We start from the raw sequence: 8,228 nt of genomic DNA, 5'->3' as shown, positions 1-8,228 counted from the left end.
CTTTTGAAATAAAAACAAATCCTTTATGCATCTTTCTATGCATAAAATCAATTTTAATGAGAATAACACTTTTGAAATAAAAACAAATCCTTTATACATCTTTCTATGCATAAACTCAATTTTAATGAGAATAACAACTTTTGAAATAAAAATAAATCCTTTATGCATCTTTCTATGCATAAAATTAAATTCAATGAAAACAACACTTTTATAATAAAAATTTTCATTATGCATCTTTCTATGCATAGAAATTAAATTCAATGAAAACAACACTTTTATAATAAAAATTTCCATTATGCATCTTTCTATGCATAGACATTAAATTCAATGAAAACAACACTTTTATAATAAAAATTTCCATTATGCATCTTTCTATGCATAGAAATTAATTTTAATAATTAATATCAGTGATATCCATGCATATTCATAGGTGAATATGTACATGGAGTAAATTAGAATATTTCTTTTAGAATGCACAAACGGTGGGAATTACTCTTTTGGAATAATATAAAAATAAACTTTCTTTTCCACAAAATTCTAAAAATTTTTGCCATAACCTCCTTTGTACGGCTGACCATTTCTCATTTTTAACATTCTATTTTCTATTTAAATTAACCCCAATTAAATGTAAAGGACTCTAATCTACACAATTTTTAATTTCCAAGAGAGTAAACAATAAGAAAAGTTTAATTAATCTTTTTGTTAAACATTCTAGGATAAAGAAAGGCTAAATTGTAAAGAAGAGAAGGGCGACGCCTTTTCATCAAGGCATAGCATCAGAATTTACTTTAATCAACTAAAACAAACAAGAAAATCAAGAAAACCATAGATTTAAAATTAAAAGCAAGAAGAATTTGTCTTACATGAAGTTTGTAAGCTTTCCTTTTGCTTGAGGGATTGAGGGTTCTACTCTTGTTTGGATCAAGAGTGGCCACCAATTATTTTGGAGAGGATTAAGTCAAAAACAATTGAATTATCAAGAAAATTCAATGTAATTGGCTCTGGGTAGGAGTAGAGTAACAGTGCATAAACACTATTAACCTTTTGCAAAGGGGGAGGCTTCTATTTATAGGAAAAGGTGAGGCTCTAACCAAGCTAACTTATTTTAGAATTTTCCAGATCAGTTTGGTCAATTTTCGACCATTTTTGGGTCAGTTTAGCTTACTTTTTGGATTTAGTTGAAACAGGAGAGAGGATAGATGAAAATATCTCATTATTTTTTAGTTTAAAACTCCTACACACATATGAAATAGGTGCCTCCTTCATGAGGGGAGATCCCCACAGTGAGACCGTATCAAAAATGCACCATTTCTTCTAAATATCTCTTCTTTTTTAACTAATAAACCTTGTCCTTAGTCAACTCTTCATCTTATGTGAGCATTTACTCATTTTTGGGGGATTTTCTTTTATTCTTCAATTTATGTCCTCCCTACATTTGGATTAATCTTATTGGTCCATAGAAACCTTAATTGGAGCATAATTCAAAATTTTTTGAAAATCTGGACCCTTAGGCTAAGGTCCTTTATACCTATTTTTAATTAATTCCAATTGTACATTGGAAAGTTCCATTTTAGACACTAGGAGGATTTTTATATCCAAAAATATCTCAATTTTGAATTACCTCCCTCTAGACATTTTCTCTCCTCCAGGCCAAAACAAGGTAAAACAAGATCTTTCTTTTATTTCAGAGAGGAGAATAATTATAAGATCAGAAGGGGAGGTTCTTACACCTGCACACCTCAAAAGCTGGAGGGAGGAATCTTACATCCTATCCCACTTAAAAAACGTGAGATGTCCTCATCTTGTAAAATTAGAGGACAACTCTTTCCCTTAAGATCCAACTAATTGTGGCGTTCCTTATACTCTGGTGAACCCAACAGAATCCTGGGAAAAAGATTCCTTATATAGAACTTGTCATCATCAGATAACAATTCTTTCTGATCATATCATTCAAATCCTTATCACAATAATGGTCCATTAGACCGAAACTTTCATCTGAACAATCCTTCATGGGAATTTCAATTATACAGATTTTTAATTTGTCATCCCTTAACTTGATCCACTGGGTCAAGTGTTAACAGTAGCAATTTGTCAACACAATCCACTAATCTCATAGTGATTTGTTGAAGTCATTAACATCATTCTAGTTATTACGAACATTATCACAGGGACTCGTCTCATTCATCCTCATTGGGCTTTGCTCAGCTTAACGCTCAATGTTCATTTTGTATTTATAGGGATAACTCTATTATCATCATCACTCAAGTTGACTGTTAGGTCATACTACACAAATTTTTCCTCTGAATCCAATGGCATCCAAGTCCCTCTACTCTTTTTCCATCGTCTGTACTCTAAGCTAATATACAAGGTTTACCGAGAGATGTTATATGCCATCACCACATATTCAATGCAAGCATTACATTTTATAAGATCACCCCTATGGATGACTTCATTCACTTTCCATTCTGCTCCAACTGCATTATCCAAGTTAGACTCAAATGTATGTGTAGATAGCCACATTGCTTTTGTGCTCTTCATGTTTTATTCTCGAAAACATGCCACAAATACATGAAGAGGTATAAACCCTGATAGCCTAATCCTCTTAGAAATCCTTCCAGCTTTCATAGACTTCTAAATATCCAAGACAATCTTGGATTTAAATGCTAATAGAGTACCTTTGTCTGGACAGTCCCAATCTAATGAATTTAGGCTTGGTATAGCCAAACTCTCCAGTCTTCCATAGGTCATTCCCATACCATCATACCCAAACATGCTCTAATGAGGACCAAACTTTTCAAGCATGTGGTGCAAAATTTGGTCCCCATCCGAGCATGTTTGGGCTAGTATTTTGTGCCTAGGGCAAATTTTTCAGGTCTCTTCGTGCTTAACAAGCCATGGAAAATCCGGGACTTCCCCATACCATTATACCCAAACATGCTCCCATGGGGAACAAAATTTTCAAGCACATGGGGGGGGGCCCACCCCCACATGGTTGCAAAGTTTGGTACCCATGGGAGCATGTTTGGGTATGATGGCATGGTGATTTTCAACAAACAATATGATAGCCCAATTTTTGATGTACTTGTTTGATGTTTATATCATTATGAGTTTTTTGATTTTTTTAACACTTTGGCTATCATATTGTTTGTTGAAAATCCCCATGCCATCATACCCAAACATGCTTTGATGGGGACCAAACTTTGTAAGCATGTGGGGGGGGACCCACCCCCACATGCTTGAAAAGTTTGGTCACCGTCGGAGCATATTTGGGTTAGTAATTAGCGCCCAGTGCAGATTTTGCAAGTCTCTTGGTGCTTAAGAGGCCATGGAAAATCGTGCTCTTTCCCATACCATCGTACCCAAACATGCTCCCATGGAGACCAAACTTTGCAAGCCTGCGGGGGGGAACCCACGCCCACATGCTTGCAAAGTTTGGTCTTCAAAGGAGCATATTTGGGTTAGTATTTAGCACATAGTGGGGATTTTTCAAGTCTCTTGGTGCTTAAGAGGCCACGGAAAATCCAGGTCTTCCCCATACCATCATATCAAAACATGCTCATATGGAGACCAAACTTTGCAAGCATATGGGGGGGATTCACCCCCACATTCTTGCAATGTTTGGTCCCCATATCGGAGCATATTTGGGTTAGTTCTTAGCGCCCAGTGCGGATTTTTCAATTCTCTTGGTGCTTAAGAGGCCATGGAAAATCCCGCTCTTTCCCATACCATCATACCCAAACATGCTCCAATGAGGACCCACCCCCACATGCTTGCAAAGTTTGGGCTCCATCAGAGCATATTTGGGTTAGTAATTAGCGCCGAGTGCAGATATTTCAAGTCTATTGGTGCTTAAAAGAGGCCATGGAAAATCCGGGGCTTCCCCATACCATCGTATCAAAACATGCACAGATGGGGACCAAACTTTGCAAGCATATGGGGGGGATCAACCCCCACATGCTTGCAATGTTTGGTCCTCCCCATCAGAGCATTTTTGGATCAGTTCCTAGTGCCCAGTGTGGATTTTTCCAGTCTCTTGGGCGATGGAAAATCCGCGTCTTCCCCATACCATCGTACCCAAACATGCTCCGTTGTTGGGAGCAAACTTTGCAAGCATGTGGGGGGTTCCCACCACCACACGCTTACAAAGGTTTGGTTCCCATCGGAGCATGTTTGGGTTAGTTCTTAGCGGATATTTCAAGTCTCTTAGTTTGGTTCCCATCGAAGCATGTTTGGGTTAGTTCTTAGCGGCGGCCAATGCGGATATTTCAAGTCTCTTGGTGCTTAAGAGGCCATGGGAAAATCTAGGTGTTCCCCATACCATCATACCCAAACACGTTTCGATGAGGAACAAACTTTGCAAGCATGTGGAGGGGAACCACTCCCACATGCTTGCAAAATTTGGTCCCAATCGGAGCATTTTTGTGTTAGTATTTTGCACCCAGGGCAAAGTTTTCAAGTCTCTTCATGCTTAACAAGCCATGGAAATTCCCCATACCATTGTACCCAAACATGCTCCCATGGGGAACAAACTTTTCAAGCACGTGGGGGGGACCCACCCTCACATGGTTGCAAAGTTTGCTACCCAACGGAGCATGTTTGGGTATGATGGCATGGTGATTTTCACAACAAACAATATGATAGCCAATATTTTGATGTAATTATTTGATGTTTATATCATTATGAGTTTTTTTAATATTGAGGATCATTAAATTTTAGTTGATGTTCATGGTTTTTTGATTTTTTTAACACTTTGGCTATCATATTTGTTTGTTGAAAATCCCCACGCCATCATACCCAAATATGCTCCGATGGGGACCAAACTTTGCAAGCATGTGGGGGGGACCCACCACCACATGCTTGAAACATTTGGTCACCATTGGAGCATATTTTTGTTAGTAACTAGCACCCAGTGCGGATTTTGCAAGTCTCTTGGTGCTTAAGAGGCCATGGAAAATCGTGCTCTTTCGCATACCATCATACCCAAACATACTCCAATGGGGACCAAACTTTGCAAGCATGCGGGCGGGACACACCCCCACATTCTTGTAAATTTTAATCCCCAAAGGAGCATATTTGGGTTAGTATTCAGCACCACCCAGTGCGGATTTTTCAAGTCTCTTGGTGCTTAAGAGGCCACGGAAAATCCGAGTCTTCCCCATACCATCGTATCAAAACATGCTCAGATGGAGACCAAACTTTGCAAGCATATGGGGGGGGATCCACCCCCATATGCTTGTAATGTTTGGTCCCTATCAGAGCATGTTTGGGTTAGTTCTTAGCACCCAGTGCGAATTTTTCAAGTCTCTTGGTGCTTAGAGGCCATGGAAAATCCGGGTCTTTCCCATACCACCGTACCCAAACATACTCGGATGCAAGCAGCTTTTGAGGTGTGCAGGTGTAAGAACCTCCCCTTCTGATCTTATAATTATTCCCCTCTCTGAAATAAAAGAAAGATCCAGTTTTACCCTGTTCTGGCCTAGAGAGAGAAAATATCTAGAGGGAGATAATTCAAAATTGAGATATTTTTGGATATAAAAATCCTCCTAGTGTCTAAAATGGTTTCCCCTAAAACAAAAATTTAAAAAGAAATTTCCAATGTGCAATTGGAATTAATTGAAAATAGGTATAAAGGACCTTAGCCTAAGGGTCCAGATTTTTAGAAATTTTTGGATTATGGTCCAATTAAGGTTCCTATGGACCAATAAGATTAATCCAAGTGTAGGGAGGAGATAGATTGAAGAATAAAAGAAAAGTACCCAAAAATGAGTAAATGCCCACATAAGATGAAGAGTTGACTGAGTACAAGGTTTATTAGTTAAAAATTAAGAGATATTTAGAGAAAATGATGCATTTTTGACACCTCAGTGTGGGGATCTCCCCTCATGAAGGAGGTGCCTATTTCACATGTGTGGAGGAGTTTTAAACTAAAAAATAATGAGATATTTTTATCTCTCCTCTCTCCTGTTTCAACTAGATCCAAAAAGTAAGCTAAAGTGATCCAAAAATGGTCAAAAATTGACCAAACTGATCTGGAAAATTCTAGAATCAGTTTGCTTGGTTAGAGGCTCACTTTTTCCTATAAATAGAAGCCTCCCCCTTTATAAAAGCTTAATGGTGTTTATGCACTACTACTATGCTCCTATCTCATGAGCCATCTACATTGAATTTTTTAATAATTCAATTGTTTTTGGCCTAATCCTCTCCAAAGTGAATTGGTGGCCACTATTGCTTCAAACAAGAGTAGAACCCTCAATCCCTCAAGCCAAAGGAGAGCTTACAAGCTCTATGTAAGTTAATTTTCTTACTTGTTTAATTTTAAATCTATGGTTTTCTTGATTTTCATGTTTTACAGTTGATTGAATTAAATTCAAATGCTATGCCTTTGAGGAGAAGGCCACCCCTTCTCTTCTTTACATTATTCCAGTCTTTCTTAATCCTAGAAAGATTAACTAAAAGATTAATTAAACTCTTTTTACTGTTTACTCTCTTGAATTTAGAAAATTGTGTAGATTAGAGTTCTATAAATCTAATTTGGGTTAATTTAAGAATGATAAAAATGATAAAAACTCTTTTTATTGTTTACTCTCTTGAATTTAGAAAATTGTGTAGATTAGAGTTCTATATGAATCTAATTTAAGTTAAATAAAGAATGATAAAAATGAGAAATGGTCACAGCCATACAAAGGAGGTTATGGCAAACTTTTCCAGAATTTTGTGGAAAAGAAAGTTTGTTTTTATGTTATTTCAAAAGAGTAATTCCCACCATTTTTGCATCTAAAAGAAATATTCTAATTACTCTATGTACATATTCACCTATGAATATGCATGGATATCAGTGATATTAATTATTAAATTTATTTTTTATGCATAGAAAGATGCATAAAGAATTTATTTTATTTCAAAAGTGTTATTCTCATTAAATTTGATTTTTATGTATAGAAAGATGCATAAAGGATTTATTTCTATTTCAAAAGTGTTATTCTCATTAAATTTATTTTTTATGCATAGAAAGATGCATAAAGGACTTTTTTTATTTCAAAAGTGTTATTCTCATTAAATTTGATTTTTATGCATAGAAAGATGCATAAAGGAATTATTTTTATTGCAAAAGTGTTATTCTCATTAAATTTGATTTTTATGTATAGAAAGATGCATAAAGGATTTATTTTTGTTTCAAAAGTGTTATTCTGATTAAATTTGATTTTTATGCATAGAAAGATGCATAAAGGAATTATTTTTATTTCAAAAGTGTTATTCTCAATAAATTTGATTTTTATGCATAGAAAGATGCATAAAGGATTTATTTTTATTTCAAAAGTGTTATTCTCATTAAAGTTGATTTTTATGCATAAATAGATGCATAAAGAATTTTTATATCAAAATTAGAATTCTCTTAAATTCTATGTTAAAATTCTATGAATAGATGTGATGTGAATGAGATAGATATGAATGGATGGATGGATGGATGGATGTGATGTGAATAGAGGTGATAAGATGTGAGGTGAATAGAGGTGATGAGATGTGAGGTGAATAGATGTGATAAGATGTGATGTGAATCAGATAAATGTGAATGAATGGATGGATGGGATGGGATGTGAATACATGTGATGAGATGTGAGGTGAATAGATGTGATGAGATGTGATGTGAATCAAATAGATGTGATGTGAATATAAAGAATCTATGTGAATGTGTATGTGAAGAATGGATATGGATGTGAAGAATGGATATGGATGTGTATGTGAAGAATGGATGTGGATGTATGTGAAAGAATGGATGTGGATGTGTATGTGAAAGAATGTGATGTGATGTGACATGAATATATGTGGATGTGAAGTGATAGATATGAATGTATGGATAGATGTGAGTAGTTGTACATGTGAACTATTGGTGGATGTGGATGAATGAGATGAGATGTGTATGAATGAGATATGATGTGGATAGAAGAAAAGTGATATGATGTGGATAGAATGTATGTGATGGGATGGTTATGAGAATGAATATGGTGGATATGAAGAATGAATGAATATGATGGATATGAATGAATGTGATGGACGTGAATAGAGGTGATGTGATGTGAATCGGGATGTGAATGAATGAGATGTGATGTAAATTGGGATAGATGTGATATGTGATGTGAATGAATATGATGTAATGAGATGTGGATATGGGTAGATGAATATGATGTAATGAGATGTGGATATGGGTAGATGCGAGTGGATGAGATCTG

This window comes from Cibotium barometz, chromosome 33, assembly GCF_041138505.1.
Source record: "Cibotium barometz isolate CiBa-2024 chromosome 33, ASM4113850v1, whole genome shotgun sequence".
Taxonomy (NCBI): Eukaryota; Viridiplantae; Streptophyta; class Polypodiopsida; order Cyatheales; family Cibotiaceae; genus Cibotium; species Cibotium barometz.
Note: the sequence above shows the minus strand (reverse complement) of the source record.